The sequence below is a fragment of the Anas acuta genome, chromosome 6 (assembly GCF_963932015.1).
Source record: "Anas acuta chromosome 6, bAnaAcu1.1, whole genome shotgun sequence".
Taxonomy (NCBI): Eukaryota; Metazoa; Chordata; class Aves; order Anseriformes; family Anatidae; genus Anas; species Anas acuta.
The window spans coordinates 28,195,986-28,220,246 of NC_088984.1; the positions used below are offsets into that span (position 1 = coordinate 28,195,986).

The 24,261-nt window shown below is 48.4% G+C and overlaps 1 protein-coding gene across 4 annotated transcripts in view; it reads left to right on the forward strand.

Moving 5' to 3' along the window:
* Positions 1 to 24,261, forward strand: part of ADARB1 (adenosine deaminase RNA specific B1) — a 76,786-nt gene that overhangs the window by 1,922 nt on the left and 50,603 nt on the right. For 2 of the 4 annotated variants that reach the window (XR_011097695.1, XM_068686063.1), the window contains exon 1: positions 8,518 to 8,663. The exons of 1 other annotated variant lie outside the window; for it this stretch is intronic. The gene's annotated coding sequence lies outside the window, so the exon portion shown is untranslated. Of the gene's footprint in view, positions 1 to 7,931; positions 8,122 to 8,517; positions 8,664 to 24,261 lie in introns of those variants that run through there. One more of the 4 variants, XM_068686065.1, reaches the window with a different exon arrangement.

Here is a 24,261-nt window from a genome sequence, read left to right on the forward strand (position 1 = left end):
TAGGGCTGCTTTTTGCAGCTGCCTTTCTTTCTTGTTGATGATTTTGCTCACAGAAAGCGTATGTGAAAGCAGAAACCTGGGTATCCTGCCCATCTGGTGGTGCCAGTGGATATTTTCTGCTACACTCAAAGAACCCAGTGCGGTGGGTGGAGTGAGATTCTCCTTTACCAGCACTCATGGGTAGTTGTCCTTGATTCACAGATTGCAAAGGCTTTTTTTTTAAAATTTTTTAAAATTTTTTTCTTTTATAGCAGCTGTTGCAACACCTATGTTTCTCCCTGGTACCAGCAGTGGCACCTCATACTTTGTTTCTTCTGGCCAGAGGTTGCTTCAGGCCAGCTGCATGTCTCATGAAAGCATGGTGAATCACAGGACCTGGTCCTTACTCATTTAACACAAGCGAGTCACTATGGCATGTATGCAAACTCCCTCCTTTCTTCCACTTGATGGCTTCTCTGCCCTGGAAAGCTTTCCTAGCACATTTCATGCAAGGAGTCACCTGGTCCCCTTCTGTGGTGGTTTTGCCTCGCTGTGCAGCTGAAATCCACCGCAACAGCTCTCTCACTCTCCCTCCTCAAAGAAAAAAAGGGGAGAAAATACAACGGAAAGGGCTCAAGGGTTGAGATAAGGACGGGGAGATCACTCAACAATTATCGTCACAGGCAAAACAGGCTTAGCATAGGGAGATTAATGCAATTTATTGCCTATCACTAGCAGACTAGAGCAGTGAGAAACTAAAAGCAAACTAAAATCACCTTTTTCCCATCCACCCTCTCTACCTCCTCTGTGCCTGGCAGCAGTGGCTGGCTCATGCCTTGGTCTGGTGCAACTCCAGGCCCTTGGCTGCATTCCTCACCCAGTGCTTGGGGTACCAGTGGCAACCAGTGCAGAGCACTGGTGATAGGAGCCTTAGGCCTCTGCTTCAGCATGGTTGCTCTTCTCTGCTGCCTGGACCCAAGCAGGCTGTGACTCAGCCCAGCTGTTGTTTTCCGTGCTGCAGCCTGGGCTGGGCCTTGTCGCCCATCCAGCTCCACAAGTCAGTTCCCCAGGGAGCAGAGTGTCTGGCAGAAATAGAGATCCCGGAACACTAGAAAGACTACAGAGTTTTCCTCTGAATAGTAAGTAGCACTGAACTTCTTTCTTCCATCCCCGTCCCTGCATGCTCTGCCTGCGCAGCACGGGGACTGCTCTGGTCAGCAAGCTGCCTCTGGCCAGTCGTGCTGCAGGGTGTGTGGCCGGCCTAGCGTGCAGGAGGATCTGAGAGGTTCAAGCTACAGTGACTCTTACCCCTTCCAGCAAAGAAAAAATGGGGTAAAATCTGAGTATGCCTGGCAGAACAGAGACCCAGCATTAGTGACCTCCCTCCTGCACGCTCCAGCAAGAGCAGCAAACCCTTTCTCTGCAGGGCATTATTTTTCCCTCTGCATGCCCTCTTCCCTAGCTGATCTTTACATTTCCCGGATTTTATGAAGCCTCTTGGGCACGTGGAGGTGTTTATTTTGCTTGTTATCTACAGTGCAAGTACTTCTGAAGCTAACCCAAGATGGGTTCCTTGCAGATGTAGCAAGAGCAGCAAGAGGGAGCCTGAGGAAATACAGTTGCATGCAATACTGAGCTGCTCAATGTTTTGGAAGCAGATGAGATTGGCACCAGCACATCTTCCTTTCATCCACACGTTGCATGAGAGAGGAGGGAGGTGAATCATCTGACCACAGCTTTGCTAGTGGCTTGTCCCTGCCCTGAAGCATGGGTTTCACCATAGCTTTTTTGCGGCATCCTTTGTCCGTTGCTTTTTCTGCCCTTGATGGCTGTCCTGCTGAGACGTGTCATCATCTTGCCTTCTCATGCCTTTTTTCCGGAGTGCCCAAGGAGATTTAGAACAAGCCAGATTCACAGGGATTCCTTCTCTGAGGGAAGAAGTCCTGCTCTTCACTTCCTGACCTTTAACCAGTTTCTAATCCCAGGAGGTCTCTACCTCTTATCCTGCAGCAGCTCAGTTTCTTTAAAAGCTTTTGAGCATTCTTTAAGAGCTTAAGAGCATTGCCACGTGCCATTTGGAAATCCATGTAAAGCTTTGTTAATTGGATCTCCTTTATCTCTGTACTCGCTGTTTCCTTGCAAGGGAAAATTGTACCCTGTGATGGTAAATCTTCCCCAACATAACTGTCTGGGCATCTGCTGATTCTGCTCTTGCAGTTTGCTTCAGTGCGAGGCATTTATCTGGTAGCTGGCTTTGTGTTTTTATTTTGACAAGGAGTCCAATTCAGACATTTTCTCTGCAAAAGACAGCGTTGCCTCTCAGCAGCTAGTGAGCCGCATTTCAGGGCAGAAGCAGAGCAGCAGCTGGATGAGACCTGGGGAGCACTGCATGAGGGGCATCTGGCTTGGCATGCTGCTGCCAGGAGCCCAGTGGTAGACAGAGATGAATTTCCAGTCTGTAATCCCCAAGTCTGGGAAAAAAGAAAAAAAAGTTTTGAAATGGGTTGTACTTCCTAAGCACAAATTTAAGTTAGACTTGTGATTAAAAACAACAACAACAACAAAAAAACACTGTATATTTGGAGGGGGTTAGATGTACAGATGAAAGGAAAATGCTTTATATGCTGAAAAAAACATTTCCAAAAACATGCAGAATAAATGGTCATCTTCAGCTCCCTGAAGCTGGTCCTTTGTTGGCGCCCGAGGAGCAAGAGTCACGGCTTGTTATTTCTCAGCCCAGTCCATAAGCCTGGGTGGGTGGGTGGGGGAGTTCCAGCAGCTCATACTGGGACTGGTGTCAAGATCAACTCTCCTGTTGGAGATTTATTGGATGAACAGTGGCGTGAGAATTTGTGTGGTGGCTTTTTTTCTTAACAAAGTCAGTTGTTTCCTTATGAAGATGTTAAATAGCACAAACAAAACTGGGCTTTGCCAGAAACATCATTAAGATTTAGACCTTTGCATCCAAATGCTCTGGGATTTCCCAGATCACTGGTTTCAAGTAGGATACATAAAAATATAAGCTAAGGGTTTCTCTCTGCTTTAACGATCAGTGTTTCATGCCAGAAGGGGTGTGCCTCTGCTCTGGGATGGTGTCGGTATCCCTGTTTGAACTTGCTGTGGTTCGTACACAAAACACTCCTGTTGCTGCACAGGTCCACGTGTGTCAGCCCCGTGTGGCTCATTGTCCCCGTGCCTATGGTAGAGCCCCGTCTATCCCCTGGTGCCACCTATGGGCTTGCTCTGCTGCTGTGGGGCAGTGAGGATGTGGCAGTGAGGTCCAGACCCCTTGTGCAGCCAGCTGCCATCAGCTTTAGTCAAGCGAGGGTTTCGGTGTTTCAGTCTAGCACAGGCTCTCTTTGCAACCAAGTGAGGCACAGCTGGGAGACAGGAACCCAGCCAAGATGTCTGGAGGCTGTCGTGGCTGCTGGGAAACTCAGCTGTGTGTTGGGGCAGGCGGGGCGGGGAAGGTCAGTGGTGTTCAAGAGGCTGCCAGAGGCAGCGCTGGTTTGTTCGGTGCTAGGAAGGCGCTGGGACGCTTGATGATGCTCAGCCTGCAGTTTACTGCATAGGATGCTGGCAGCTTGAAATGTAGTGTGACACATCATTCACTTGATCTTCCTGGGATAGTTATCTTGATTTCAGTGGCACAAGTAGAAGAGGAAGCTGAGACAAAGAAATATCCAAAACAGGAAGCCGCTGCAAAGGGAACAAATGTCAGGGCCTGTGTAGGTGAAGCAGATGATGCTGGGACATCCTCCTAGGGGAAGAAGATAAAGAAGAGAGAACAGCTCCAGCACACGCACCTCTTTGTCCCATGCCCAGCCAGCCTGGCAGGACAGATGGATGAATGGCAGAAGAGAGGACAGACTGTTCTCGCAGCTGAAAACTTGCTCCATATTTAAGCATGCCATTTGTCCAACGTGACCTCTGTTTGAGCTATTGAGGGGCAGGAATCAGCCAATGCAAGGGGGAGGCAAGAAGGAGAGCTGCTTACTTGGGGGATATTGCTGTTCCCAGCCCTTGGCTCTCAAGGGCTTTCCAGGTAGTTGGCTGGTCAAACCCAGGCTCCAGTGCATCCCAACAGCATCTGCCCTCTCTGAAGCTCCTGGCCTCAGCTCCTCCTATTTTATTGCTGATTTGTGATGTCCAGGGGTGGCCATGACCTTGCCACTTCTTTAAACTAGAGACTCTGTGCTTGATTTGCTGATTGATGGTTTGGCATCCTCCTTAGGGAGGAAGACTTCATGTTGTTGGCAAAAAAACATTGTGAATGCATGTGCCGTACTCCACGATGCCATAGCTGAAAGGGGAGAACACTGCTGAGTAGCTGAATGACCACCCTGCGGGTTAATCTCACTCAAAAGCATTACATTTTTTTTCTGTTGGTTGGGTACATGGAGACTCAGCTCTTGCACTGACAGTGGAGCCATGGCCCAGAGATGTGGCCAGCAGCTTGGCTCTGGAAGAGGTGTCGGTGCACCGGGGCAAGACGATGTGCCTGTGTTTACAGCTATTTTGGGTATGTTTAATCTGAGTGTGTTTACAGCTGTCCTGGATACATTTAATCACCGCTCGCCAATGCAAAGGTTAATCTAAACACCTTCCACTTCTCTTAGTTAAACAACTACTGCCTGTCTCATGAACTCATCTGTTGGCGGTTTGGGAGCTAGGAGGTATTACTATGGAAGAAGAGGTTAACTCTTAAAGAGCTGCTGCTGTTCTCTGATGATGTACATAGCTGCCTGTTGGGAAGGTCTTCTGCAAAGAAGCACAGCAAGGGCTGCTTTGAAGGGTGCCCTGTCTGCCCTGCAGGCATTAGCGTGGGGCTCCTGCTGTGTGTTGCGGGGCTACAGCCACATGCTGGGGGCTCTGCACGGCTCAACGTGCTACACGGGCTGCTCCACACAATAAGCAGATGCAGGGTGAGCCCTGAGGTCTGCTAGCCCTGCATGCTGCAGTAATGCAGACAGTGGCCAGCCTAAGGGCAGTGGCAAACCAGTTCAGGCAATGCGGCCTCACGCATTTTTCAGCTTCCTGCAGCCTGTGTCTTGGGATTTCTAAGCCAGAGATGTTGTTTTTAATAACCCTTGCTGGATTAGTCTTCCAGTTTTTCCTCCTTGTATTTTGCAACATTTGTTTTGTTGTTGTTGTGTTTATTTTCCTTTTTGCACTCCTTCTGGCACAGCTCCACGAAGCATCAGCTTGGTCTGCCACACATCGAGGCCTCACTGCCGAGCAGTAGCAGCCATCCCAGGGCTGTGAGAGCTGCTGTCCGGTGTGGTTATCTACATGTACACTGCATTTCCTCTGCTGCTTTCTTCTGGCCTCCTCAGCCAGCCTTGTTAAGCCTTCCTGCAGTTCTCTGTGTTTGGTCTTCTCTTTATGACCTTGGTGTGTGTACCGGCAATAAACCCCACCACCCTGCTGCTGTCTCCTCCAGGTCATTTATGACAGTGCTGAAGAGCATGGTTTGCTGCCTCAGGTTCTTGTGGGTCTCCTCTGTGAAAACTGTCTGTTGGCTTGCACCCTGCATTTCCTATCTTTGTAATGAACAGTTTATACCTGCAAAGACCTTTTCTCCTTGTCCCACTACAGCCTGGCACCCTTGGGTGTGTTGGTGGGTAAGCCTGCTGAACACCTGTAGAAGTCCAAGCAGCCTCTGTCAGTTGACCTCCCTTATCCGTGTGTGGAGTTCCAGTGGCTGTGTTCCTTGCCAGGTGCCATGGTTAATCCTGAATTTGCGGTTTCTGCTCTTTGGATTGGGTTGTGCAGATCTGCCTTGTGTGGACACCGTGCTTGACTGGGTCTTCCCTAAATTCTAATGATTTAAGAAATGGCTTTGCAATGGTCACCAGGCTGGTTTCAGCAAAATCTGAGTCAACATGCTTCACTGTTGTGTATTGACATCTGCAGGTGTGTAAAATCAATCACGCACAAACAAGGCAGTAGGAATACAGGCACACACATTGCAGGCAGTCCCTGGCTTTGGGAGCAGGGACAGCACCTTTTCAACCCCTTTCAGCCCATCAGTGGGCATGGTCACTGCTTTCTGAGTGCTGTGATCCTCATCATCGTCAGAGTTACCAGACAAGACGCTAAATGCTCAGTCTTGTCCTCCTGATTCTGCCCTGGCGATGGTTTCCCCATTGCAAGTTCTCCAGGTGGGCAGTGGGCCTGTTTTCCTGGCAGGACAAACTGCTCTGGCCCATGACACACAATTCACACAGAAGTGGACTTGAAGAATGTAGTTTCATTGCTGATCCTAAAATAAAATAAATAAATAAATAAATAAATAATAATAATAAAATCCTCAAATAGGAGCTAGTGTTAAATTCCTTGAGCTGAAAATAAAATATGATGAGGAAATGCACACAGGAGGTGAAGGTTTCCTGGACGTGAAGGTTTCCCAGCCAAGAGCTGTTTGCCTGCAGCTTGCAGGCGATGCTGCTTACATGCAGGGCAGAGGACTCTCTCCAAGGGAGGAAGTATAAAAATAGGTCGTTTCCAGCACAGTCTTTTGTGCTGGTCCACTTCATCTTCCCCACAGTGCGTGCACGAATCCCCACCCTGCCATGAGCAAATGGGGTGAGGGAACAAACCAAGTACAAGCAGAGCAGCTGTTGGTGCTGTGTATGTGCATGAAGCAACTGGAAGGGCACTCAGTGTAATGCTGTAATAACGTGCTGCCATCTAAGCACTCTAGGGGAGTGGGTGAGACAGCACAGTAAGCTCTTAGTGAGAGGTTTTAATAATATTGAGGTGTTTGATACAGCAATACTTGCCGTTTTTATCTGATTGGTATCTGTATGACTCTCCTCTGATAGCTGGGCACACTTCGCCCTGAGGCAGGGCCCATTGCCAGTGACCCAGGTGTTGCAGTAAGGCTGCTGGCAGCTTTGCTTTCCCATTCCTTACGTGAGTGCTTGCCCAGCTTGTCAGGTCGGTGGGCAGCACAGAACAACCTGCTGCCTGTGGGGGACCCAGGTTGGAGCAGAGTGCTCCTGATGGATGGACCCCGTGGTACAGACCCATATCGAGCAGTTCTTAAAGAGCTGCTGCCTGTGGAAAGCCCACACAGGATCAGTTTGTGAAGGATGGCATGCTGTGGGAGGGATCCCACGTGGAGCAAGGGAAGAGAGTGACCAAGAAAGAGCAACGGAGGTGAAGTGCCATAGACTGACTGCAGCTCCCATTGCCCTGTTCCCCTGTGCTGCTCGGGGGGAGGTGGAAGAGGGTGGATGGGGGGAAGGCGTTTTTGGTTTCTTTCCTTTGTTTCTCACTTATCTAGCTTGTTACTTAATAGGCAATAAATCTTACTGTCTCACTACTCTGAGTCTGTTTCACAGTCATAATTGTTGAGCAATCTCCCTGTCTTTATCTCAACCCTTGAGCCCTGTGCATCACATTTTCTACCCCGGTCCCTTTGAAGAAGGGGAGTGAGAGAGCAGCTGTGGTGGAACTCGGCTGCCCACCCGAGCAAAACCAGCACACAAGCTGTGTGGTGGTTTTCCAGGAGGGCTCTGGGGCAAGGTTCCACCCTCACTTCACAGCATTTTGTTTTCAGGCACTGGCTATTGCATTTCTGGATATTCCTCTCTTCTCTGCAACAGTCTGTGGCTCCTGGGTTTTGCCTGTGTCCTAGCATGAGCAGCAGCCTGGGATTTTGAGCTCTGCATTCAGATTTGCATTGGGTGAGGAAAACTATTTCCTGTGGTTAGCACAGCGTCTGTGGTGGCTGTGTTTCACAAGGGTGGCTCTGCTTTGGAGAGCAAGCAGCCTGTGGAAAGCTCTCCCTCCAGCTGCCCTCTCCCCTTGGTATGTCCGGTGCTTTCCGTGGTTTTGGTCTGCTCTGACCCCTTTCACAGAGTCCTGGTGCTGGCACACATGATGGGTGCGTGTCCCACTGCTCCCCTGGCAGAACCATCTTCTAAATACATTTCCAGCAGATATTCTGCATTGCACTGTGGCTCTTTTCACCAGAAATACTGGTGTGCAGAATAGCTATTACTTTTTGTACTGTGACAAGGGCAGCTTTGCCTCCTGGATGCCTAGAAGTGCCCATACACAGCACTGCTCCTTCCTTCCTCCAGTCTTCCAGCTTCTGGGCAGTTTCTGGGCACAGAGCTGATGCTTTGGCAGGTGGGTTCACCTCCACCCTGATCTCTCCCTGAACCCATGCAGCTGGGCTGGGGCTGTCCGCTGTCCTCCCCAGCACATGCAGGACTGCGGCTCCATCAGCTGGCTCTGTGGGGGCACCCCGGGGTGTTGTGCTGGGCAGCGGTGGTGATCTGGCTCTGCAACCACGCTCTGGGCATAAAGGCTGCAGGTAATTGCGCTTCATGTGGCTACTTGGATGAAAACAATATTACCCGGGAGCGAATTAAGTGAGCTGATGGTTTATTGAACCGCTTTCTGTGATCGTTCAAAGGGACAGAAGCCTGTGAGGGGCGCGGGCCCCGCCATGAGGGCGGTGGCGCTGCGCGGGGCCCCGCCTCGCGGTGCGGGCGCGGCCTTCACGTCGGCGGGGGCGCGCACCGCCGGGTGTCCCGGCCGCGCGCAGGCGCGCACGGAGCCGGCGGCGGCGGCGGCGCAGCGGGAGCCGCGGCTGGGTTGGGGCGGGCTGCGGATGGCGGAGCGGCGGCGGCGGCGGCGGCGGAGGGGCGCGGGCAGCGCCGGGGGAGGTGAGGCGAGGAGAGGCGAGGCGAGGCTGGGCACGGCTCGGGAGGAGGAGGCGGCGGCGGTGCGAGCGCCCCGCGGGACCTGTCCAGGTCCTGACGCGGCGGCAGGTGCCCGGGGGCTGCGCGGGGGGGAGGCGAAAAACCACCACAGCCGGGCCGGGCGCTGCGGCTGCCGCCCGCCGCGGGGGGTGCCCGGGCTCTTCCCCCTCATCCCCATCCCCAGCGCTGCCCCCGCCATGTTTCGCTTTATTTTGGCTTGGCACTGCCCCTGGGCTACCTGCTCGCAGCGCCCCGGGAAGCACGGCGCGGGAGGGTGGCAGCAGGCCAGGCTGCAGGGCGCTGGGGATGTTTAGAATAATTGGTGATGGAGTGCCCTTGTAAAAATAATTGTTTGGGCTCGGCTAGCACTCGGCCGTGGCGAGATCTGTCTCTAAACACAGGCAGGCCTGCCGTGTAATGAGGCTCGTAGTATAAACAGCCGCGTCTTGAATGGCTGTTGGTGCTTTTAGGACGCCTGAGAGATGTTTTTGGGGGGTTTGCCAAATCCTCTGTCTGTTTAGCTTTTTTTTTCCTGCAGTGAATGATGTGGTCTTGGCCCCTTCACTGCGTGTAGGCTTGCGGTGACCGGAGGAGAAGCTCAGCAGCGGCTCTAGCTCCCTGCAAAGAGGGGCTCCCAAAGTTTCTTCCCAGCAGCTGGGTGCTCGCCGAGGCTTCTCTGCAGGGCTCCCGTGCTCCAACGCCGTCCCCCTGCTGCGGGGAGAGCAGCCCGGCTGCACCAGCGCTTGGTGGCTCTTGGGTTGCTCTCCAGCAGGTGACTCGCATGGCCGCTGCTGCACTGGGTCACGTCGGGCTGCCTGCTTTTTCGGCAGGGGGAGGACGTGATTTATGGAGGCTTGCTTTCTGCGAAGGCAGCATAGAGGACATTCTGCTTGGTGTTAGAAGGGGGATGTGTTTCTTAGCTTTGCTCACAAGCATGTGAGCAGAGCTATAAAACATCCCCCAAGCCACTCTCCTATTTGCCCCGGCTTATTCAGAGCCATCTGCTCTAGTGAAAGTTCAGTGCCCTTTTGTATTTTTGTATTTAGTTTGTGAATAGAAATACGTTGCCACAGCTTCTAGTGGTGGGTGTCTCTTGCTATGAGCACCTAAGTCTTCTGGAGTGTCTTTACCTTGTTCATTAGAAGTAAGAGGGACTTCTTTTTCCCCTCTTTCAAAAGCCAACTTGTATTTTGAGTGAGTAAAACCTTTTAGGCAGCTGGGTTATTAGCTCAGACCTGACGTCATCACAGTGTGGTCCCAGCTCTGGGGCTCGGAACCAGTTTTGGTGCTCCTGCTTCTGGACAAACTCCTCTCTGCACTTGGCATGCTGGTGCCCTGGGTTGTTTGCAGTAACGTGGTCAGAGATCCTGCCTAGGAGCGAAGGGTTGCTGTCAAGTAAGGTAACAGCAAATGTTTGTGTTGGAGAGCTCTCTGAGAAACTTGCACTGATGTTTTTGGGATGTGATCCGTGACTTACGGAAGTTTTGGGGATGGCAGTGGTAGGAATGCCCCCAGCGAGAAACAATTTGTCAGCTGAAACAGCAGGTTGGTGTGCCTCTGTGCTGTGGTGATCTGAGCAGTGATTGACACAGGCTGACTGGGGGTGTTGCTGGTCAGCTTGGTGCCCCTTGCACTGCAAGTCAGTTCAGTGGGTGCAGGACTCCTGATGTGTGAGGTGAGAATTCTTGCTGGAGCATCCGAGGATGCGGTCTGATAAGCGTAGTGCTTCCTGCTTCTGCAGCTTCTGGAACCCGTAAATGCTTGGCACCTTTAAAACTCAGGCCTTCCAGCTGCCACGCTATGGATTTCAGTTTAGGTTTAAGTACCAAAGATTAAAACTGTGGTTTTAGACTGTATTTGTTAGTAGAGGCTGTTATTTATGTACCTTGGTTTTAAAGGAAATACCTTTATAAGTGTTGCATGACAAGAAGAATAATGTTTGGGAAATTGATTATGTAAGCAAATGAAAATATATTTTCTAGCAAGCTTTTTTCCTGTTTGCATACAATGTTGCTGTTTTTGCTCTTTCCTACTGTTTAACTGCAGAGTACGTTTTTTTCCATCCTTTTAATGAATGTTGCTTGCACGGTAGGTCTGAGAAATACTGTTTTTTTGTGATTTGAATCCTCGAAGAGGTTGTCAGCAGGCCTTGGAGTCTTGTGGGAATCAGCTGTGAGTGTCAGTGTCAGGGTCTGTGGCTGAGCAGCAGCACCTCTGTACGTTTCAAAAAAAAAAAAAAAGGACAAACCAGAAGAACCAACAAACAACAGGGGTTGTGTCAGGTAAGTGATGTTACACGGCTTTGGGAGCTGAGCTCAGCCGAGGGGGACACCCTGGGCAGCAGCTGCCTGGAGGGTGTCTGGCTGCAGAGGGAAATTGGGGTCTTTTTGCCTTCCCTGCCGTGGCTTAGCTGCAGCTTTGGTCGGCTGTTGTGTGCAGAGGGAGCTCTGGCTGGCGGCAGGAGAGGAGAGGTTACCTTGAGCTGCGGCGGTGCAGCCTTTGTCGGCGGCTGCGGGGGCGAGCCAGGGCCAGCTGCCAGCGCCGTGACTCAGTGGCTCGGTGCTGTCCCCTCGGCCGGCGAGCTGCAGGAAGGATCTGCCCGCCGGGATGGCCCCGGGTGGTCTGTGGGCCAGGGGGAGCTGCGGAGGTCGGAGGTGTTGCCTTCTGCGGTGGTGCTGCAAGTGTCAGCACCGAGATTTCCCCTGTGTGATACCGAGCATCTGTGAAAGTGCGGAAGCCACAAGCTTCTTTCGTTTGTACCTGATGGCTTGGTGTGATGGCTTTGTATTTCTGTGGTTTTTGTCTTCTTTTTTTCTCCTAATTTCATGTATTATGTCTTTTTATGTGCACGGAGAGGAGCAGCAATAGGTCTTCTTTAATTGGTTTCTTTAATGTCTTCCCTGACGTGGCAGGGTTAGGTCTCTGTGCTTCTGTCTCTTGTACTGAGGATGCTGCCTTTGCTTTTTAAAACAGGATTGTCTCTGTGAACAAACGTCTTTTCCCTCCGCCACCCCTATATATTTCTTGGCTTTATTTCCCATTGCATAAGCATCACGCTGCCAGCGTCCTGAATGAAATTGGTCAACAACATTGAGAAGCCGATCAGATTTGACAAGAGGGTAAAGATGTCAAAGGCAAGTGCCAAGACTGCCTGCGAGGACAAGCAGCTGAGTGGAGGAAGTTCTCAGATTATCACTCCAGCTAGAGGAAAAGGTGTTGGCTGGCTGGAAATATATTATTGAGACATCAGAGGATCTTGGTGGTAGAAAGACAAACAGGAAAACAAGTTTCACAAGTCATTCCAGGAGGAGCTGAGTTTCCTTGTTTTCTTTCATGAGGGCAGGGGCCAGCAGTGTTATATTGCCTTAGGTGAGGAGGGAACAAAGGCCAGCTCTGGGCACCATCACTGTCCTTTCAGCACATCCTTACCCTTGGGGCTGAAGTGGGAGCTGACTGGAGCAAGCCTGCTCGTGACTGAGAAATCAGGGAAGATTTGAAATGTCACAGTGAAGGCTTCTTGCAGTTCTCCAGGAAAGTGCCCTCGTGTAGGTGCCGTGTAACCCTGCGGGTCAGAGTTTTTCTGTGTAAAGTGTTTTTGGCAAAAGGCAAGTCTGTTCTGGGGACTGAAGAGCATTGCCTCTTTCCTGTTTTCACCAGCACAGATTTAGGATATTTATACTCATGGTCTCTTCCAGTTTGTTTTCTGAGGCTTTTTTCTTTTGAGGTGCCCTGGAACACAAAAATCAGCCTTTGAATTTTGTTTTACTTTTCTTTTGAAGAGATTCTAACAGAATGGAGCTCTCAGACCTGTGTTTTGGGCCTCGTGGGTAGGTGCTGAATATCTGAGGTATTTTTATTTTGAGAAAGTGGGGAAGGATCTTTAATTTAAAGGAAAGTAGAAAGCTTCCTCGTTTGGTGATGAACTTGAACTCAAAGCTGAGTGTCAGGGTGTACTGTCTAACTGATTTCCTTGCTGTCTGTTGCTGTTGTTACTAATGCCTTAAGTTGTATAAACAATTTAGTGAGAGGGCCATTGGTAATGCCAGGCTTCAGGACTACACCAATGCCAACTTGTATTTGTTTCAAACTCCACATAAACTGGGTCTCTTAATTTCCCAGTGGCTCTCCCTACTCCTTTCTGCTTTTAGCACCGTCATATATCAACTCTGGGAAGAGGTTAACTGCTTAAAATTTGATCAAAAAGAAAACACGCAAGTATGGAAACTTCAGTTTATTCTGTTTCTCGGTTGTAGGATGTTGAAAATGAAGTTTTTACACAGGGCTTGTGAGACAACCTCAGCCAGAAGTTGAGGCTTCTGTTTGATCTGTTTGAGTTTCAGAGGAAGTATCTGCCTCTCATTCAGAAGGACTTCTGCAGAAACTCTTCAGTGTGTCTAAAATGAGGTGGGTTTTTATTTAGGTTGATTTATTCAGCTTTTCATCTTTATTAGCAAATGAGTCTTTAAGTTTGAACTTTCATGGCCTTTTTCATAGCTTAATTATAGTGTAATGTTTGGGCACAGCCTGCTGGGGAACTATTAGAGGGGAAAAATTATCTCTGACTTCTTTGGTGGAGACTGTATTAAACAACAAATTGTTTATTAAGCCCATTCTGAATCAAAATGATTTTTTATTTTTCAGCTCAAATATTGAGCACAGTCGCTGAGTAATTAAAAAAAAGTCTTCATGTAAATCCCAGTAAGAGCACAGTAGGATCTTTAATTCAAAGGCAGGAGCAGCCCTATTTTTTCTCAATAACATTTTGCACAAGTGTGGACATATCTTTTTTTTCCTCAAACAAATGAGGACAAATTTGCGTTATACACAAAGAATAGCTTTTGTAAGCTAAGCATCGGAGCTGGTTGAATGTCCCTTTTGGACACTGATCCAGGGAGGTGTTCAGCCCCTTGGGACTACTTGCCGGCACAAAATCTGGGTGCTGTGTGGCAGGTGTGGAGCCACAAGGGAGGCCACGTGTCTGCCCTGAGTTAAGGTCATCTTCCCCAATAAACCAAGGAGTCTTGTTTTCCAGATTGGCTGTAATGCGTTCCCATTTTTTTCCTCGCCAGAGTTCTCAGAGGTGCCGTGTGGCACTATAGGTCCATTTTCCCAGAAGAATTCACTTTGGTGTCTGCTCTCAAGTTGCAGCCTCTCTCTTGGTTAGAAGCACTCTTACAGCCAGTGAAGTCATCACTCAAGTGCTGAAAGCAGATGTGCTTTCCTGGGATTTAATATGTATCATACAGACATTCCTGGAGTAGTATTTTTACAGATGCTTTTTATCTTCTGCCACTCACCGATGCCAAGCAGTGTTCTGTAGTTTGATGTAGTGTGATACCGTGTTTTGATAACAAAGAGGAGCTGGAAATTAATGCTTAACTAGAAACAGGGATTCTGGCAGTCGTGTTTTGGAGGTGCACATTAGCATCTTAACTGCAATCAGGAGTCTGCTGCCTGTGGCAACTCCTGGCTGTCTCTGCCTGTTGTGCTTTGGTCCTCATGGAGGAGCAGTGTGCGTGGACTCCCATTAGGTGCCAAAAAACACGAGGATGAGCTCTGGGGACACGTCTTGCCACCTGCAAGTTTGTGATGGGATTGTGCCTCCACTGCTAGTTCAGCCTTTGGTTAACCAGCAGCTAAACCGGGACCGCTTGCTGAGTTAGCAGCTCTGGAGGGTGCGAAGCCAGAAAGTACAGCTGACGCCAGCGAAAGCGTGGGGGTCTAGCTCCAGGGCTGGTGTGAGCTTCTGACAAAGTACAGTCAAAGGGTCAAAGTCTCACAGGCTAAAGCGCCTTCGAGAAAGTGTAGAAAATCCTCTCTTAACCCCGCAGCCTGTCCTCCAAGCCTTCAGTGCTTGGATTCGTGGCAGGGCGAGCGCTCGAGTCTCCCTCTGTCATTGCATGAGGACCAACGCGTCTTTCCAGTGCTGTGAAGTCAAGAGCTGTCTGTGTGAAGTTGGCGTTGCCTCCATGTTTGAGTCTCCTTGCAGAAATCTTGGAAGTTTCATGAAACCTAGCTATATATACATTTGTCCGCAATGATAAAAAGTTGGAAATTCCTCCTGCAATGTACCGCAGCGTCTGTGTGCAGGGAGCGATGTCCTGCAAGCCTTTGGGTAGGTTGTCCTGTTGTGCCAAAGCTGATTTCTGTAGGCTCCAGTGCTGATGGGTGTGAGTACTGCTGTGGCTGTGGCTGTTTTTCTGGTGCAGCCTGATTTCTCTCCTCTTATCCCCTGGAACTATTATTAGAAAGTGAGTTTTTTTGCCTTTTTTTTTTTTTTTTTTTTGAATTGAGGGAGTGCATAATCAGTATTTCATTCACTGTCCTTACATATGCTTAAATATAGTATTAACCTAATCTTCTTACATGCTTTTCTTCCCTCTTCTCCACAGTCGATAAAGCAACCGAGTTCACTGTTAATAAGATGTGTGAATGAACTTGGAAACAAAATGATTCCCTGGGCTTTGGTGCTCTCCGTGGTGCCACTGGGCCCGGCGGCTGCAGGGCAGGGGCTGGCTGGGTCTCATCTTCTGCCGTGCTGCATGTGGCCAACCGGGAGAGCCTTCCAAGGGGAGCAGCAGCCAGCCTGCCTCGTGCGCAGGCTGCGTGTTAATCCTGGCGTGCTGAGGGTGCACCAGGTGGTCACCGTGTTCAGGTAGCACGCCGTGTACTCTGACAGCTTTGGTGCACAGGACATCTAAAATGAATTGATATATGCCCACGATACTCGTGAGGCCTGTGCTGCTGTCCTTGTTAGGCATGTTTGCAGCTTCTCTCAGCATCAGTGTCCCTGCTGGCTCTGTAGGCACAAGCCAATTGCAGCTTCAGTCTGTGCTTTGCACCATAACCTGTGGAAGAAATTTACTTTAAAAGAAAGTGGGCTTTCTGGTCGTAAGGAAGCTTTCGTGATGTGCTTGAGGACATTTTCTAAATAGCTCTTGGTGATTGCATCGAGTGATTGTGGAAGAGACTGGAAATACAATGTTGAAATCTTGCAATAAGAGCTCTGTTGCATTTGAGGAATGTGGCTATTGACTGTTACTCTCTTGCCAGAGTGTCATCTGATCTATAGGACAGCATGGATGGAACAGGCTGCTTTGAATTATAAAGGAAAAAGAAAGACAATATTTTGATGGCCATAGCTTTTATAGTGCAATGGCAGAAAGCAGGAAAAGAATTGTTCCCCTGGTAGCCTTTGGTATAACATAGTTCCTTGACAGTAGCCAAGGTTTTGGCTTTGTTGCTGCTGCTCCTTGCTTGCATACCTGCCTTCTGGTGGTTTCTTGCCTAGGTTCAGTGCTCTGGTGTAGCCCAAATAGGGGATTAAGTAGAGAATGGTCATATTAATCAGGACAGTGTAGTCCCTTTGCATGGTAAGAGGCAGAAAACACTAACGCTGTGTTTAGTTGCAGACTTTCTCTCATTAGGAGACCCAGAAGAACAGCTAGGCAGCAGAGTACCCTGGCAAGAGGTGAGAGGATGGTTACAAATGGAATACTTCACTGTCACGGTACAGGCCGTGCTGCTCTGGCTGTTGAGCCATAGCCATCGTTTGGCATGTCCTAACTAACCCCCTAGCCTGCTTTTTTTCACTTGTAGAGTGTTGGGTCGGGTTGGTGAGGGTTCTGAGACCCGTACGGGTCCCTCTGATACGGAGCTGTGGTGGCTGTTCTGTGAACCATGCGAACAGCACAGCCCTCCGAGTGGTTTGAAAGCAGCAGTACCCCTAGATGGACAGAATTCCAGGAAAGTGAGCGTATACATATTTTTACATCCACTGACACTTGTGGTGCGTACAGACGCCTGGTGCTGCAGCTGGATTTCAGGCATACACAGTTCGTATGTGGAATTGTTGATAGCAAATACTATCTTAATGTGTATGGGGTGGGATAATTTGGAATAGATGACTTCTGTACCTGCGTTAGGAGACTGCTGGCATCCTCACCTGAAGTTTTTGTCTCTCAGAGATGAAGTCCCGGTGTCTTGTTCAGTGATTGCTCACATTGTTTAGGTTATCCTTCAGAGAACAGTTAGCTGCCTAAACTTCTGAACAAATAGATTCCTCCCTACTTCAGTGAAAATGCATGCAGTGTATGCGTATGTATGAAATGCATGCATAGGTACAAGTTTTTATTAGTACCAGAATAAAAACAAGTCTAAAATTAATGTAGATACAGTAAGAGGTCCCCAAAGTAGGTGCATAATCTAAGTCCTACTCAATAGCGTGGTTTCAGCACCCGTGAGCTGCTGTATTCCTTGTTTCTGTGTCTGCGCTTGCTTTGTTACCTTGGTTGCATCAACTTTCTCTATCTTCCTCTCCGTGGTTCTGTTGTAGTAAACCTGAAGCACTTTTGTCTCATTTGCTCACTGGTGTTGGTATGTCAGGAGTTGCCTGTGAGCCAGGGGGATGGGAGATTTCCACCCTGCTTCAGGAGCAGATGTAACGTTGTCCAAGCAGTGTTTGTCTCTCTGTAAATCTGCTGCTGTTCCTGGGGAGCTGTGATGGGGTGATCGTTAGACCTGCTGTGTGCTAGCAGATGTCTGGGAAGTGGCAGAGATGGAGCAGGGAGGTCGTGGTGGTACAAGATGTGTCTGTGGCTTTGGCCGAAGTGAAGTGGACATGCAAAAATGCTTTCTGAAAGGCTTTGGGAAGATAAAGGTGCTCCTGGCTCATCTAGCATAGCCTTGCTGTGCTGTCATCTGCTGCCACTATATCAGTTCTACCTGAAAAGCATTGATTATTTCTTGCCTTCGTACAGAAAGCCTCATTTGGTTCTGTACCTCTCTCCTACAGGTCAGGTAATTGCTTTCCTTTTTTTCCTTCTCTGCTGCATTTGGCACAGTCATTCTGGTTTGTTCTGCTGGACTCTTGGGTCACTTCCCTCAGCCTCACTGCACCATGTATTACCCTGTATTCCTTCCCTATTTGCCTTCTGCGTTGCAGTGATACCGATTTGCATGAAATGGAAAGATGTGCAGCGTTCCATGTAAGGTTTTGCTATGCCTTATGCAATGACAAGTTCCTGACAGAAATAACTCTCTTGCTATATCCAGTGCTTCTGTTCCCTCGCTGTGTCAGTATGAGGACCAGCACACAGGCTAACACAGCTGGTCAGTACGCCAACGTTTCCTTTCCAGTCTGTTCTGGTTCTGAACCACCAGTTTATGACAAAGGTCTGGTTATATAGGTTCCAGTGCAACCACAGAAAATGGTTTTGGGAGAGACCTTGGGAAGTCACTTGTTCAACCTTCTGCACAAAGCTGGGATAACACCAAAGTTGGGTTGAGCTGCTCAGGGCCTTCTCCAGTTGCATTTAGAAAATCTGCATTTTGAGGAACTGCATTAGTAAGTTTTCTCAACACAAAAAACCCTTTGGCTTGACTCTCCCCTCTCCGCAAAGCACCTTTGTTCTGGAAGTCACCATTGTCTCTGCAGAACTAGTTAATGATTATGGTGTTATATCAAATACCATATTGATTTATGTTTATCAGTGCGAGTTATTAAATCCAACTCTCTCTTTCCTGCTTGATAACAATAGTAAATGATAATGCGCAGCTTCTTCTTTGAGGACATAATTTGTTTTATAAAATTATACTGTGCAGGTTATCTTTCTGTATTTGCTTTTCAACAACAGGTATTTCCAGATAAACGTGGGTCCTACATGCAATAAGGCATGGGCCCAACACTGCTCAAACAGTTGGCAGGATGGGCTGTGCTTTTTGGCAGCATAGTCCTTTCACTGTAAATTACCCAGGACCCAATTCATTGTTTCTGGAGTCGCTGCAGATCTCAGGTGGCTGCAAGCACATCCTTAAAAATGCTGAACCTCAGTCCTGAGAAATGACCCCTGTCCTCAGAAATATCCTGGTCCTTCTTCACTGTTTGAGCTGCTGCCCCCTGAGGTCCCCTGGGGAATACAGACCTCTGAAGCTTGTATTTGTGCTGCTGCTCACGAAGGGCTTTGTTTATACACAAATGTAGTTTTTTCAGCAATCACCATTAAAATAATTAATAAGCCCCAGCTCTAAAGGAAAACCAATGAATTTGGAAAGGATTGTTGTCTATAAATCCACAAAGTGTGGAGAAACTGCCCCAAAGAAAAATAAATGGAAGGGGGCAGCTTTTGATGTGAGAGCTGAAAGTTTAACTAGCTGGGAACCAATATACAGTGGAAAAGAAAAGGTTTTGAGCTGTGACTGCAGTGAAGGTTTGGGGAGGTGAGGTGTGGCCTTGGTCTCATCTGAAGGAGCATCGTAGAGCCTCAGGTATTTTAAGCTTATCCTGATGAAACCTCTCTGAAGAGGCAGCACATCCTTGCAGAGCTCAGACAGGACAGTCTGGGAGATCCCTGCCTGTGCTTACTGTGACATTTATGCTGACCTGCAGTAATGATGTTGAACAAGAGAACAAGTAGCATCTTCTCTGTTCATGAAGGGCAGAGTCAAAGCTCGGTTATGAGAGATTAATATTTGAGAGAAGCAGATCACCCAGCTCCTGTGAGTAAATACTTACCTCTGTGTCCTGTCATTTCACTGTTTCAATGTTTTGAAATAATCTGAAAGCAATATTCAGTGTTTTTGCTGAGCAAATGTATTTTAGGCACCGAGTCTGGTAGCCAGGAATTGTAACTTGCGTATGTGCTGAGCTCTGCATGCAATGTTAAGCACTGCATTTCACATTTCCCTCTGGTTTTGCAGGATTAACCTGGATATTGGCAGTTTGCAGTAGAAACCTGAAGGCCGTGCGGCTGGAGTGCAGCTGCAGTGAGCAGCTATAGCAGGTGTCACAGCCAGGCAGAGCCGAGCAGGCTGGGCCAATACTGGGAAAAAGCACAGGCAGTGTGTGAATTCCCGTGCTCTGGGAAACCACACAGCGCCAGGCATCAACCCCCAGACACAGGGGCTGGGGGGCATGAGCTGGGAGAAGCATTTTGTGTTGCATGTAGACCAGTGAAGTGAATTATTTCCATTTGCTGCATTTTGAACGTCTGTGTTTCTACTGAAGGCTGCATTACTTTAACCAAGTTTTTCCAGCCACTGGTATTTAAAATGTTATTTTTTGATGGAACTTTTCAAGTGCACAGAAGTTAAGAAAAATTTTACTCTGTCTGGGACTCTGCCTAATTCTTCCCCACTTAAATACATGTTGTTTCAGATTTGTCTTGCTCTTTGGGGCCACTCTGCATGATTTAGTTAGTAGGTAAAGTAGGCATAAGTATTTCTGCCCTCATTAACCTAATTTCTTTTGGTGATCAGAAGCAATTTTTCATACTCAGAAAGAAATGATTTAATATCTGCAAAATTATCAAATTTTATCTGAATTCAAAATAAAAAGACTTTGAAAATTAGCATGAATTATCTACTGACTGCTACTAGATTCAGTGGAAAAAGGGATTTGTACGTTGTATTTCTGCCTTTTCTATTTAAGGAAAGAGGAGAAATACATGAAATCACACCAACAAAAGCAGTGAATTGTTAAGGGGAAGCTGGTTAGGATCTCATTTAAAGTAACACAGCTGGTGGGGTAGGATATCAAAATTGTTTTCTATAGTCTTGAATCTCTTAATAAAAATTCTGGTCTTGTTGCCCTTTGCTGTGGTTTCTGCTTAAGAACCATTATACACAAGTCTTATCAAAACCTCTCTGTATGTGAGCAATGCAAGCCCAGGAGGGTCTGCTCCAGACGTGGCATTGTGCTGTCTCTCTCATGCCGTCATTCTCCCTCTCCCTTGCTCCACTCCCTGCCCTGCCTGGCCTCTCCCAAGTGTTTCACGTGCTAATTCTGTCAGACTTGGATGTATTGCAATTTCTTGACTAAGGAGAAAGTGGTAAGTATCATATCTGCACAACGTGCCTGTAAAATGTCTAATGCTGTGTGATGGCAAACACTCTGCCCACACAACGGTGTGGTGATTCAAATTAGATTTTACACCATAACTTTTTTTTTTAATTATTTTGCATATAGATATTGAGTACCAAAAGGAGCTACTTTAAAAAGGACAGTTTGAGTCAGTCTTGTCTTAGAGACGGCTTGCCAGCTGTAGCCAACAGATCCCAAAGAATGCTTCCAAAGCTCAGAGGAGAGAAAGAAGTTGAGGCTTCTCAAAAGTTAGCTCAAAGTTCTTGGAATCTACTCATATTTGTAGACAACACATTTTAAAATCCAGGCGCTGGTTTTTTAGTTTCCAGCAGTAGTGAAGGCAGTTCACATGACACCCCCCTCCCTTTCCTGCCTGCCACTGCCCCAGCTCACATTGTGGGGCATCAACAGGACCACTGGGTGCCTGCAGGTAGGTCCCTGCTTGTGGTTCAGTCATGCTCCATCGCCAGTCACAAAAGGGGCTGAAGCTCCACTGGTTTTCCAGTTTCTTGGCTGCTCAGCTTGCCTCTTTTCACTCTGTCAGTCCCCAGGATCCCTAGCTGCGCACAAAACACAAAAGCAGTCTATGCATAAGTAGAGAAGCAGTGAAAGAACAATTGACCCGGAAACATAATTTCCAGCTAATCACGCCCCAATCCTTTGTTCAGTAAAATAGTGTGATTCAGGAACATTTCTTGTACGTTTTTTTCGCTTCCCTCTGCAGTCCAGAGTTATTGTAATATGCACGTTAAAGCCCAAAGATTAAAGAGCGCTGAAGTGTTCTCACATTAAAGGCGTAACACTTATTTTAAAAAGAAATCTAAAAATAAAGCACACCACATGCCTCCAGAGGCTGGGTGCTCGCTACACGCATTCTGTGCCAGCGGTGACCGCAGCTTGTCTGCTGGAGGGGGGAGATGGCTGTGATGGCAGAGTGCTCACTGCTGTTGTTGGGTGCCCAGGGTTTTGGGACACGACTGCAATCCAGATTTTTTCTGTTCCTGGCTTTATGCTTCCTGGCTTTTATTTTCAACAGATGCAGTGGGGGAAAGTGCATGAGAGAATGGTTGGCATTGTGATGAATATCAAAGGCTAAGCCCAAAATGTGTGCAGATAAAACCACCAAAATACTACAGATACTTTACCGTACTGGGCAGCTGAACTCACAAACAATCATTCTCTCACACCCTGTCAAAGAAAAGGGAGAAAATATAATGGAAAAGTCACAAGGGTTGAGCTAAGGACAGGGAGATCTCTCAACAATTATTGTCACGGGCAAAACAGACTCAGAATAGGGAGATTAATGTCATTTATTACCTATTACTAACAAGCTAGAGCAGAGAGAAACTAAAAATACCTTCTCCCCATCCACCCTCTCCAAGTCCTCCCCCTGAGCAGTGCTGAGGAACAGGGAATGGGGGCGGGGATCAGTCCCTAACGCTTCATCTCTGCCGCTCCTTCTCAGTCCCTCTCTGCCCCTGCTCCCCGTGGGGTCCCTCCCATGGGATGCTGTCCTTCCCAAACTGATCCTGCGGTGGCTGCCCACAGGCAGCAGCTCTTCAAGACCTCCTCCAGATATGGGTCCGTATCATGGGGTCCATCCATCAGGAGCAAACTGCTCCAGCATGGGTCCCCCACAGTCGGCAGCTCTGGCCCGGGGCCTGCTCCTGCGGGGACTCTCCATGGGCCGCAGCCTCCTCCAGGCCACATCCCCCTGCTCCACCGGGGGCTCCTCCACCCATGGGGGAGCTGCAGCGTGGAGATCTGCTCCATGTGGGACCCATGGGCTGCAGGGGGACAGCCTGCTCCACCGGGGGCCTCTCCACAGCCCACAGGGGAACTGCTGCTGCCTGCCTGCAGCACCTCCTGCCCTCCTGCGGCACTGACCCTGGTGTCTACAAGGCTGTTTCTCATTCCTCTCTCTCCCAGCTGCTGTTGTGCAGCAGTTTTTTTCTCCTTTCTTAAATCTGTTCTCACAGAGGCACACTCAATATCGCTTATTGGTCTGGCAGTGGCTGGTTCCTTTGGAGTTAGCTGAGACTGGCCCTTACCTAGCATGGGGCAGCTTCTGGACTCTTCTCACCGAGGCCACCCCTGCAGCCCCCCGCTACCAAATCCTCGCCATGTAAGCCCACTGCAGGTAAATAACCTGCTTTCCACCTTCTATATTTTATATTGGTATACAGCTTTTGCTGAAGCTGCAGCACCCTTTTCTGCTGATTTATCTTCATATAGGCATTGTAAATTTCAATCGAGTTGTGTTCAAATCTTCTCTCTGGAAAAATCAATTAAATTCTTGGACTGGGCTGTGTAAGATGTCTTTCCTGCAGTTGTTTGAGGGGAGGGTACACTTGTGCTCTTTGGATCTTGACACGAGGAGGGGTTTTTTCATCCTCTCTCAGGTGTAGGTGGGTAACCCTGTTCTCACTTGATGCTCTGCTTTTAAATCAGCAGTAAGTAGTGTTTGTTCCTCAAGCTGCAGAAATGTCTCGGGAGCTCCCAGCCCATTGTGCCTCATTACCAGGTGCCGCCAGCCAGCCAGCCCCTGCTGTCCATGGTCTGTCTCCCAGTTTTCCCAGCAGCTGTCTCGTACATGGCATGCTTTGCAACGGCATTTGAGAGCAAGCAGCAGTGGAAGCAGCTGATGGCAGTGGTTTGCTTTTCTGCCAGACAGTAAAGATGTGGGGCAGATGTGGAAACACCGTTCTGGGAGGAAACCATACACCTCTGTGGTCAGATCTCCACTGTCTGTTCCCAGCACGAAGGACTGGAGGAGCACCAGTCCTTCGTCATGAATTAAAGTGGAAGGGGAAATAAGAAATTGTTTAAAAACACGTTTTAAGCTAGTGTTTTGTAAATGGTTAATTCTCCAGCTTTAGCAAAGGCCTGATCTTTACATGAAACCTCCCTTTCAGTACAGCAAAAGGCCTTTGTGGTCTGCATTTAACAGCAGGAGCCTGTGAATAAGATATATTGTTACAGCAGTCCTGAAGCACCCAGAACACAGTGGAAAGGAGAAATGTATCTTTGTGACTAGCAAACTTTGTGGTAGTAAACTTTCTTTGGATCCTGCAGGGACTGACTTCCCACGGTTAGCTTCCTGGTCTCTTGCGGCAGGGGCTAGAGAAGGTGTTCATGCATCCTCAGTGCAGGATGTAATCTGGTACTTTTGAACGCTGTTAACTAAGTGATGAATATTTTGCATCCTTCCTCTAAACATCGGTTTCTGAGGCATTTTTATGATGTTACAGTCCCTGTAGCTCACGCGAATTCTCTCTGTAACTTATGGAGGAAGAATAAAAATAAGTCTGTCTTGTTCTGAAGCCCTACAGATACGAATGTTGTTCAAGTGATGAATGATTTGCGCTCCTCTACTGTGTGCTGAAAATATGTAATACAAGAATTCAAGAGGTTTTATAGCAGCTTTTTTTTTTCAGGATGCGTTAACCAGAAACCCCCAGGCGCTCACTGTAGCAGGGACAGCAACTTCCATCACCTTTCTCTGTTGGTTAAGGAACGTCCGTGTCCTGGTGAAGTGTCTTCCAGCACCGGAATGAGTTGGTGCACCAGGGATGGGTGGGTTGTCCCAACCCTGCTTGTCCTCTAGCCTAAGTTGTTCTCAGTCTGTAGTCCAGAGTAATGTTTTCTTGTAGCTGTTGTCTCCAAGGTGCTGATAGGAACAGAGAAATTATTTTTGATTGA